Genomic DNA, 11,801 nt, shown 5'->3' on the forward strand with positions numbered 1-11,801 from the left:
GATGAAGTTATATTTATACCTGTATCTATATTTATTATCCTATTTCCTTTGCAATATAATAAAGCCTAATCATGAGAGTTATTATCATTTTTGACATATTTTGTTAGTCAGAAGCAAGTCATATGCCTCATTGTCACTCAAACAAAGGATGTGGACACGACAGTCATGTCCTAGGGTCGATCTGTCTATGACAGTTCACCCTCTAATCCCCAATGATTCATGGACCTCCTACAGGCAAAATACATTTACTTCTCTCCCAGGGCTCCTGAGCCTCATCTTGGTATACTGTCAGCTAAAAGTTCCCACATACCACCATTCAAATCCAGTCAAGGCATGGATTAGATTCCTATGTGTAGTTCCATTAAAGGCAGCTACTAATACAGCACACTTCTTAATCTGTGGATCTGTGTAAATAGAGACAGGCACTACCTTAAATGTTACCTATATAATATAGTGGGACAAGCATAAAATAAAAGTTGTATATATATATTCCCGCTGAAAAAAGGAGGAAATAAAAAATGCAAGTGCTGGTTTGTGGTGGTGCTGTAATCCAGCTCCCGAATGCTAGTTGTCTAGGTGCCTGTCTTCTGATTTTCCCAGAACTGTATGGCCAGAACTGATTCTTGACATTTTAGTTATGTTCATATTCTCATGCTAATTCTGTATGCTCCTCTTAAGTACTTAAGTAAAGTGGTTTTGTTATTGTCAGTAGTTTTGCTTTTTACATTGTTTTGTCTTGTTGTTTTTAACATATCACTAGAAGTTCTTCAGAACAAGTAGTATAAGGCTAGAAAACCTATCTCAGAAAATATTAAAAAGAAAATTATAACATTTGAGTCATGTTGACTAACTTCTTGACCAACTGGGACAAATTGACTAGATCTTATTGGCAAAAAATTAAATAAAAACCTCCAAATCATTACATAGCTTGATCTTATGAAATAAAATATAAAAGTTTACATTAAATTTACATTTTATTGATTTTTCAAAAACTATTATATATTACATATAAAATAATATATAGAATGATACATATGACCCTGTGTATAAACACAAGGGTAGATATCTTCAAGTATATGCAAATACATCTGCATTTTATTGATTCTTCATAAAATAATGGAATATATGAAGTCATATACTACATAATATAGACAATATTATATATTATTAAATAATATATCATTTATATATATAAAGTCTAAATACTATCTAAAAGTCTGAAGTCTAACTATCAATACATTATGCTAAGTTTATATATATTCTAACCTTTATAGATTCAACTTACTATTTTCCAAAACATAAATTTCTGGGTTTTTAAAATACATATTATGAATATTATAAAGAGACTGTATTCGTGCCTTGATATTCTAAGTGATGGAATAAACAGTAGACACTAAGTATGAAATACATCCTGTCAGATAGTCAATTTTCTTCTCGTAGCCAAGGTAGTGCTCTAGGGTTTGTGGGAGCATGAGGGAGAAATAGCCAATACTTCTGTGTTAGAAATTAAATGCCTTATGCTAAAGAAACATATACTAGTTATAATCCTTTGGTTAAGCCTACTTACCAGCTCCACCAATATCCTTATTTGGATTTCTAACATTTGTTTTTCCATGAGAAATGATTTGTGATACCTAAATAAATAACTTATTGAACACATTAAGAAGCTAATTCTATTTATACATTGAAGTTTTCCAATAAATGTATATAGCTCTTTCCCTCAAAACAACAACAACAACAACATTGTAGCTGAATGGATAAAATACTTAAAATAGTAATGAACAATAAATTCAGAATGTGATCAGAGTCAAGTTAGTGATCTACATAGTGAGTGTCTATAGTCCGGGAGAGTGAAAATACTGTACTTGAGAGAGAGCAGGCTTCACAGAAGTGAGACTGAACACTCTTTAAAGACGGGTAAGACTGAGAAAGAAGAGACTCCAACAAAAGCACAGAGGTGAAGATACAGAAATCTATAAATCTCTCTTAAAGCTAATTCTGAAATTATTGTATTTAAGATTTATTAATAAAATTGAAATGGTGAAGTCAAGAGTATTATTTATTAACAGCTCTTTATCCCTTTCTCTTTCTCTTGCCCTTTGTTGCAGATTTGAAGCACAGAATTTAAAGAAAGCCAAAACTCTACTGTTGTAGGCTGCAGAATCCAGGAAGATCTTTGAGTGAGTAACAGAAAGTAGTTTTAAAACTTTCTATTTTCAACCTCTGGTCAAGATGGCAGCATAGGTAAATGCATACTTGCATTCTTCTACAACCACATCAAAATTACTGAACAATAGAACAGCCAGCATTCAAAACTACCTGAAACCTAGCTAAATGGAAATCCTATAACTAGGGATTTAAAGAAGAAGCCACATCTAGACTGATAGGAGGGCTGGAGATTCAGGGAATGGGCTGGTCTCACACTTATGTATGGTGGATAAAAATGGGGAGGAATATCTTAGCTCCGAAGGTGTTCCCTGGGGAGCGAGGAATCACAGCCCCATACAAAGCTCCCTATCCCAGAGTTCAGATGCCAGGAAGAGAAGTTCCCGTAACTTCTGGTTGTAAAAACCAGTGTTGATTGTGGATAAGTGAGACTGAGAGATGCTGGAATCCAGGCAGTTCTTCTTAAAGAGCTCACACATGTACTTACTCTGACTCCCTCCCTCTGAGTTCCAGTGCTGGGACAGCAGCTGAAAAAGTACCAGGGACATATGGGGAAGAACTGAATTGTCTGGCATCAGGGTGAGAGTTCAGGAGACAGTTTTCTGCCAGACAACAGTGCTGGTAGAGGCTATTGTTCCTTTTCTAAGCCCTCCCCCAACAAAGCTGGTAGGTGAGCTCCATAACTAAGTCTCTATCAAACTGGCTCACACTTTTCACCCCACTTTGGTGAGGGACCATCCAAGCTGTTTTCAGTGTCTTTTTTCAAATGCATAGACCATTTTGGCTCATACTTCAGACCTTCCTAAAATCTCTCAAACAAACAGCAGCTAGGCTCAGTGTGCTCTATACCCCTTACAAAGTGGCCTCACGCCTGGCACCAGCAGCAGTCAAACTTGGTTCACAACTAGATCTTGCCTGTTCACCTCCAGGTCCAGCACAAGTAGCAGCCATCTGCAGATTGCGTTGTAGCTTATTCTGGATGTCCCCAGGCAGAACATAGGCAGTGGCTGACTGGCTGACCTTGACCTGCACCTCCCGGGAATCCCCAAAGCCAGAAACTTCAGTAGACACTTTATAGACCATGATAAACACCACTTAGCCACCTCTTCAAATGACACACTCAAGGGGTGGACTCATTAGGTACTAGACCCTTGCTGAGATAAGTCTTGCTCTGTGGGGTTGGCCCTGTGTATCTAATGCTGTAGGTTGGAGTTCATTAGTAGGTGGCTGCAACCACTCTGTGCCATTGATTGGCCTAGGGGTAAATCTCTCGCATTGATGTACCAGCAATCAAGGCTCAACTATGACAGGAAAGTGTACATAGCCTGTACCGAAGAGGTGAATTGGAGCGCCAAGCTTGGATGATGAGTAAGGCTGTGCCACTGGCCTCTACAGAGCACCTACTACATAAGACCATTCTACCAAGCAACTCTACTTAATTTATAGGAACCAAAACAGGAAGGCTGACAAATGAGGACACAAGGAAATATGCTCCAAATTAAAGAACAGTACTCTAGAAAAAGAACAAAACAAAATGGAGGCTAACAATCTACTAGATGAAGAGTTCAAAACACTGGTTATAAAGATGATCAATGAACTTAGTGAGGACTTCAACAAAAATAAAAAAGGACATGGAAACTATAACAAATAACCAGTCAGAAATGAAGGATACACTAACTGAAGTTAAGAATAATTTACATGGAATCAACAGTAGGGTAGATGAAGCTGAGAAACAATTCAGCAATTTGGAATATAAGGAAGAAAAAAACATGCAATCAGAACAACCAAGCATCAACAACAACAACAGAGTCCAGAAAATATAAGACAGTGTAAGGAGCCTCTGGAACATCTTCAAGCATACCAGCATCGGCATAATAAGGGTACCAGAAGGAGAAGAAAGAGAGCAAGAACTTGAAAACCTATTTGAAAAAATAATGACAACAAACTTGCATAATCTTGTGAAGGAAAAACACATATAAGTCCAGGAAGTAGAGAATATTGCCAACAAATGAACCAAAAGAGATCCACACTGAGACACATCATAATTAAAATGCCAAAGATTAAACACAAAGAGAAGATTTTAAAAGCAGCAAGAGAAAAAGAGTTACTGACAAGGGGTTCCCATAAGACTATCAGCTGATTTCTCAACTGAAAATTTGCATGCCAGAAGGGATTGGCAAGAAATACTTAAACTGATAAAAAACAAGGACATAAAACCAAGATTACTCTATATAGCAGTTATCCTTTAGAATTGAGGGACATATAACAAGCTTCCCAGACAAGAAAATGCTTAAAAGACTCCATCATCACCAAACCAGTATTATGTGAAAGACTAAAGGGTCTTTTTTAAGAAAAAGAAGAAAAAATAAAGATAAAAAATGAACAATAAAATAGCAGTAAATACATATCTCTCAACAACATAATCTAAAAAAACAAACAAATAAGAAGAACAAAAACAGTCATAGATAACAGAACAATTTTGACCGTTGCTGGATGGTATGTATGGGGATGCAGAGATGGGTAAAAAAGATGAAAAGATTAAGTACAGAATAGTCACAAAGATGTAAAGTATAGCATAGGGAATATAATCAATAATATTTAATAACTATAGAGTAGTAAGTATAGTGTCAGATGGATACAAGGTTTATATACTAACTAAATGATCACAGGATGATCACTTAGTAAGTATATAATGTGTAATCACTGGGTTGTACACCTGAAACTAATATAATAATGCATGTCAACTGTAATTGAAAATAATAAAAATGATTTAAATAAAGAAGCACAAAACAAAAACAAACAAACAAAAAAACCTTTTATCTTCTCCTGTGTCAGTCCTGGCCTATGCAGAATACACAAAACTGCATTTTAAGTAACCCAAGCAGATTAGTGGAAAACTCTCAAGTTGAATAGATCAAACATCAAGGTCAATGTGGAAAGTCAAACAGTTGACTGTGGCCTGTGACCACTTTCTATTAAATTCAGTAAAGCAGAGCTGTAGAAATTTAGAAGGAATCATTATGACTAAAAAATACAGATGTTTAATATAATATCATAAGCTTTTAGAGCTTTGGTGACCTTGAGATGATGTTTTTGGAAACCCTCATTTAACAAAATAGAAAATACAGAAAGAAAGGGTGAATTTACCTTAAATTAAGTAGTTTTTGAGTAATTTGGAATCCAAGTTTTTAAAATCTATTTTCAATTAGGTCCTGGAAGATTTCATACATGTCATAATTTATAAAAGATTCAGAATCTGTAAGAGCTACTCATGTGGCTAGGTTCTACCTGGTCAACAGTATTATTAGAAAGTGTGAAAAAAAACTACTTAGAATAAGAATGTTAGATATACAATAAATTCAGTAGCCTTCCCACATAGTCTTTTTTTCCCCCCACAGAAATATACATTGCTCAGATAGCAATGAATTTCAAGGAAATACATTCATTCTTTTCTTTAACTTTAGCACTTTAATAAATACATTATAATTCTCAAATCACTTAACATATAATACCTTATTTCATCCTCTAAGTGATATTTTGAGGTGGATAATACAACTGTTAGGCCCATTTTACAAGCGAAGATGCATACTCAAAGGGATAGGGTTCTTGATAGAGGTAATTGGCAAAATGAGACTACCCACAGGTTTTGATTCCAAATATTGTGCTCTTTAAACTGTGTTATATGGTTGTAATGGTTAAGTTTTAGTCAGAACCTTCTACAAGAAGGACACTTTTCTTGTACTTCTCTTCCTCACAACATTGTACATAGTTGTATATCAGTGAACAGGCTACTGATCTAAAACACCGAGCCTAGAGAGTCATTCTTAAGTCATCTAAATTTTGAATGGAACTTTTTCTGTTGTGAGCCAAAATTTAAATGGTTATGACTAACTGGGTATAGAAATTTTCTTGTGTTATAATAAGTGGAAAGTGAAATTTTGAAAAAAAGGTTAATCTATCCATCATCTATCTATCTATCTATCGATCATCTTTCTGTAAATAACAGAATTATAATCTTACCTGTAACCTGTGCCAAGTATTAGGTTTTGGGATATAGCCAGGCTTCAGTTTTCTCATTTGAAAAATTAAATGACAGTATTATCTATCCCATAGATGTTAGTTGTGGGTGAAATAAAATGATTCATGGAAAAGGCTTAATACAGCATCTGGCACATGGTAAGCATTTGATAAATTATAGCTAATTTCATTAGAGATCACATATGATTTAGCTATAATTTTGGGTAATATCTAATTATAATACGGCATATGAGAAAGAACATTGCCATTCTACTTCTATAGCATGGCAATATAGAATGTTCTATAGAAGAACATTCTACTTCTAATTCAAAACTTAGAAAATACAAAAAATGGAAAATGTAGATAGTGTGCTTTCTTTTACCACTCATCAAACGGAATTAAACAGTTTTTTTGTTGTTGTTGTTCAAGTACAGTTGTGTCCATTTTTGTGCCACCATACCCCCCCAATCCACCCATCCCTGCCCCCCACCCTCTAGCCCACTCCCTTTGGCTTTGTCCATGTGTCCTTTTTACATGTTCCTTGATGGCCCTTCCCCTATTATCCCCTGCTATCCCTCTACCCCCTCCTCTCTGGTCACTGTCAATTTGCTCTTTATTTCAATGTCCCTGTTTGTATTTTGCCTGCTTGTTTGTTTTGTTGATTAAGTTCCACATTTAGGAGAGATCATATGATATTTCTCTTTCACTGTTCAATATTTTTGTTGTTAACAAAAAGCTAAACATATTTTATTTTCATTTATTTACTAAAAGATAAGAATAGGAGAGAAACCCATTAATTCTGATTTACATGAATACTAATGTTTAATTTCTTTTTCAAAATTCAAGAGAAAAAACTTGCAATTAAAGACTGATAGAGCCACATGTTTAGGTAATATTTCCTTTAAAAACTTAGATTAAAAAATAACATGGGACCTAAGTTATCACCTGTTGTGAAATCCAGTGCATCACATCAGTCCTGAATTAATTTTTAACTAAAAAAAAAATAAAGAAAGAAAGAGTTGGGCTTTACAGTTTTTCTATTTAACTATATAGTTTTCTTTCACTTAGTTTTTTAAAGATTTTATTTATTTATTTATTTTTTTATAGAGAGAAGGGAAGGAGATAGAGGGAGAGAGAGAAACATCAATGTGCAGTTGCTGGGGGTCATAGCCTGCAATGCAGGCATGTGCGATGACTGGGAATCGAACCTGCGACACTTTGGTTCGCAGCCCGTGCTCAATCCACGAGCTACACCAGCCAGGGCTTCTTTCACTTAATTTTAATATCATTCTTTATGCCATTTTCAGTATTATTCCAATTCTTTAAATGATAGTCCTTTGTTTGATCTGGGGTTTTATTACATACATTTTCATTGGACTGAGTGTCCCCTTGAGATTTCATGTCTTCACGGATCCCATTGACCTCATTTTTAGTATCACTCTCCAGTTCTTTTCTTTCTCCTCCCGTTCTCTATCTTGTTCCCTGCCTCAACTTTTGCTTCTGTGCTTGTATGACTTTCTCTCTTGCTTTTTTTTTAAAAAAAAAAAAAAAACTTTCTTTCACCCTGAATACAAGGTCTATGCTTTTATCCCCCCCGATCTATCCTGGTTTGTTCTCCTTCCTGATCTGCTTCACCTCTGTTTTCTACTTCACGATCATTTGTTGTTCCATCATCTACTTAATATTTGGTCAGAAGTTTAGTTTATGTGTATACTTAGTGAACAAATTATCTTTCTTCATTATCACAAGCCCTTTCTTTTACTTTCTTCATGTTCTTCTTTTTTTCTCTCTGTTAACTTCTCTTACCTATTTGTTATCTCTTTTCCCTTGTTCTTCCTTTTACTTTTTAAATCAGATGTTATGATCAGAGCCTGCAGTTACTTTTCTTTCGTTAAAAATACTTCTTTTCTACAGTATATTTAATTTTTGCAGAGTCTATATGTTTTTTTCTCATAAAATGATCACCTGTCCAGATTGCATATCTCCTATTATCAAAGGGGCTCCATGCATTTAGAACTTTCATTTTGTCTTAATTGGGAAAACTTCACATGTTGAGGTTATGGACCTATGCAATTTTCTATCTTATTTTAACTGTTCAGCTAATTTCAACATTCCCGTAGATTCTTCTAGTTTGCTCCAAAACCCCAGACCTTAATTTTTCAATCTGTTTCAGTACATCAATTTTATTTGTTAGAATATGAATTATTAATTTAAAAAGTTTCCCCTATTGAACCAGCTCCTCAAAGAGGACTGCTTGTTTTGATAGATCAAACAAATATGGCTTAATCTATTGTAATTCTAAATAATACTTTTACAAGTAAGCTCTATAAATATGTTGAGAAATCTCTCATAGCCAACTTTCATAAGATGAGGACTCATACATTTTTGTAGATTATTACCAGCTACCCTCTCTGAACACATTGCTTCTCTTTTCTTTATTCACCTGACTTCCTTTTCTCTAGTTACAGATGTTTGGCTGACAGGTCTGACACCTGTGCTCCAGTTCACACTTCTAGGAAAGAGAGAATCAGCACCCTGAATTCCATTTAATTTTCCTAACCACCACATTGGCTCTTTCAAACTACAGAAGTTGCCACTCAAATGTAGGGCTTCATCACCAGATATCTATCTAAACTATAGTAATTCAATTGAGTGAAGATTTGAATTAAATGACTTGAGTTTCTGTCTTCTCCATCTCACACTGTAACTTGTTTCCAAAAGACTTCTTTTTAATGTATACGCTACTCAAAAATGTGCGATGGTTGATAGTCATCAACAATGGTAAATCTAATATACTCCATAACTGAATTATAATAACACTTTGTGCTGGACACAAACTAATTAGCCCCCAGTGAGTTATGTCCTTATATAATCCCCTTCCCTTCAGTGCTGGTAGAATCTGTAACTTTCTTCAAACTAATAGAATAGAATACCTACAGTGAAATATCCTTCAAGATTAAAAAAAATTTTAAAAGAGGAAGTCTTTTCAATAGTTCCAAGTATCTTAACAATAAGAAACAGACTTGTGGTTGCCTAGATCAAAGGCTTGGAAGGAATGGAATTAGCTGTTAATGGACACAGGGTATATTTTGGGTGTGATAAAAATATCCAAAATTAACTAATGGTGATAGTTGAACAATTGTATACTTTAAATAAGTAAATTATGTGGTATGTGATTTACATCTTAATGCAGTGGTTATACAAAAATAAAAGAAAATTTGCATTTATAAAGTCTTCTTATATATAGATATTTTGAATTTCATGAGTAAAGAATTTTGGAGTTAAAAAAAAGAATATATTGAAGCCCAGAATATGCAGTTACAAGTTTTGCATATAATAGACAATTCATGACAATGGAATGAGAGATAAATTCTATTAAGCGTACATGTCCAATTTATAAGAGCTCTCATTCAAAACTATTATATATAGGACAAAACCAAGGAACCAAAACTCTTACTTTTAGATAGATAAGGAAATAAGGAGGTAAAATCTAAGTATTCCTAACCACTATAGTTATTTTTAAAAAGTAATAGCAATATTCTCTTTTTCTATTTTTTATCTTTATGTTCTGAAGCATCTGCCTCATTAAAAGGAAAATATACTCAGAATAGTGTTTTGACACAGAAAGTGTGTGCAGGGAAGTGCTACTTAATTTGGTACAACTTAAAGTATTTTTTATTTCCAAATTTAAGTTTGTATTTGACATTAGTCTGGTTTTGCAAACTTTTCTATGCCTTTATTTATTATGGTGTTATGAACTAATTACATCATAGGCAAAGATCTTTGCCACAAATGGGTTGATCATCCTTGGGGAGTGGGTGTCAAAGTATGCAATATAATGACTAAGTTATAAAAGCTACATGACATTTAGGACTACAGTTCATGCTGCAAACTGGCATCTATATTTTATCAGGATTATATGTATGTAAAGTTAGTTAATATGCTGGAATAATTAACTAAATAAGAAGGATTTCTTCCATGACATTATTTGAGGATAACATTTGTATCTGATTGTGGAATTGTCTATTTTACCACAGCATGGTAAAAGCTAAGTTTAATTTTATCATTCCTGAGAACTAATTTTATTTTAAATTACCACAAGTTCTTTTTAGCACAAGAAAATTGGATTCTTTAAACAAGATATCATGTTGAAATGAGTCTTCTTATAGGAAGCAGAGAGGTCATGACAGGGCATCTACAGACTTGTCTAATTTATGTAAAAGAAATATAATGCAACCCCTCTAAAATTTTTTTGATATAAGAATATATTGACTCAATCACCGCTGACTGGATTGAATTTGGGAGAATGCGGCTGCTTGGAAAGAAGGCAAAATTGCATCTAGTAAAGTTATTAGATTCATGTAGACCCAAATAGAAAATTCTCATTTCTCCATGTCAGTGCTTGACCTTACTTACTTCGTAGGTAAGAGAAGAATATGATTAGCAGTGGATTTATCCATACAGTTTCTTTTCAAGGGCTTAAATAATGATGAGACTCAGTTGCCATATGATCTAAACCTCAATAAGGACAAAATCTAACTTGAATTATTAAAATAAGAATTAGCTAATGAAGATATTCTAATCGTAATACTAGCTGAGTGGCAAGAAGATATTTTGAAAGCTACTGTAGTCCTTTGTTATCTGTATGGTATAGACCCACATTGGATGCTTGAATCTGCACATAGTACCAATCTCTACACACTGTTTAATTCATGTCAGGCATAGTAAGATATTAACAGTAACAACTAATAACCAAATAGAAAACAATATTAATATACTATAATTAAAGTTACGTTAGCCCGGGCTGGTGTAGCTCATTGAATTGAGTGCTGACCTACAAAGGAAAGGGTTGCCCATTTGATTTCCAGTCAGGATATAAGCCTGGACAGTGGGCCAGGTCCCTAGTGGGGGGCACACAAGAGGCAACCACACCTTCATAGTTCTCTCCTTCTCTTCCTCTTTCCATTCCTCTGTAAAAATAAATAAATAAAATATTTTTTAAAGGTATGTGAATGTGGCATTATTAAGTAAAATAAGGGTTACTTGAACACAAGCTCATCAATGCTATAACAGTCAATCAGATAAGTTCCCAATAGATGAGTAGCACAAACAGCATGGAAATAATGGACTAAAAATGACTCACAACAGGGGATTGGAGTCGATGGTGCTGGATTTCATCACATTCATAACATTATTCATAATGGCAGGAAATTTAAAACATAAATTTGCTTATTTCTGGATTTTTTCATTTAATATTTTCAGACCATGGTTATCTGTGAGTAACTGAAACCACAGAAAGCAAAACCAAGAGGAAAGGGCAACTACTATCTAGCCAGAGTTAGACAAACAAGCATGTAGCATCCATAGAGACTTAAAAGGGCTGTCCTGACACTGCATTTCAAAAACTCAGAGAAGTATTGAGAAAATTAGTTTAAAGGGGGTTTCCTGTTTATTTTCACTTGCTTTGTTTTTATTTTTACTTCTTTTTCTTTTTAAAAAATATTTTTATAATAACCCATGGATCATTACAGGGAATATTTTCAGGTTATCATGTAATGTCAGTTGCAAGGATATGTGCTTTACTAATGAAGTTCGATATAAAATTTTTCTAGCAAATT

The 11,801-nt window shown here is 34.1% G+C and overlaps 1 protein-coding gene across 2 annotated transcripts in view; it reads right to left on the reverse strand.

The window, feature by feature from the left end:
* Nucleotides 1-11,801, reverse strand: part of KLHL1 (kelch like family member 1) — a 340,886-nt gene that overhangs the window by 302,094 nt on the left and 26,991 nt on the right. The window lies entirely within an intron of this gene.

The sequence above is a fragment of the Phyllostomus hastatus genome, unplaced genomic scaffold (genome assembly GCF_019186645.2).
Source record: "Phyllostomus hastatus isolate PE091 unplaced genomic scaffold, TTU_PhHast_1.1 phas_contig_29, whole genome shotgun sequence".
Classification (NCBI taxonomy): domain Eukaryota; kingdom Metazoa; phylum Chordata; class Mammalia; order Chiroptera; family Phyllostomidae; genus Phyllostomus; species Phyllostomus hastatus.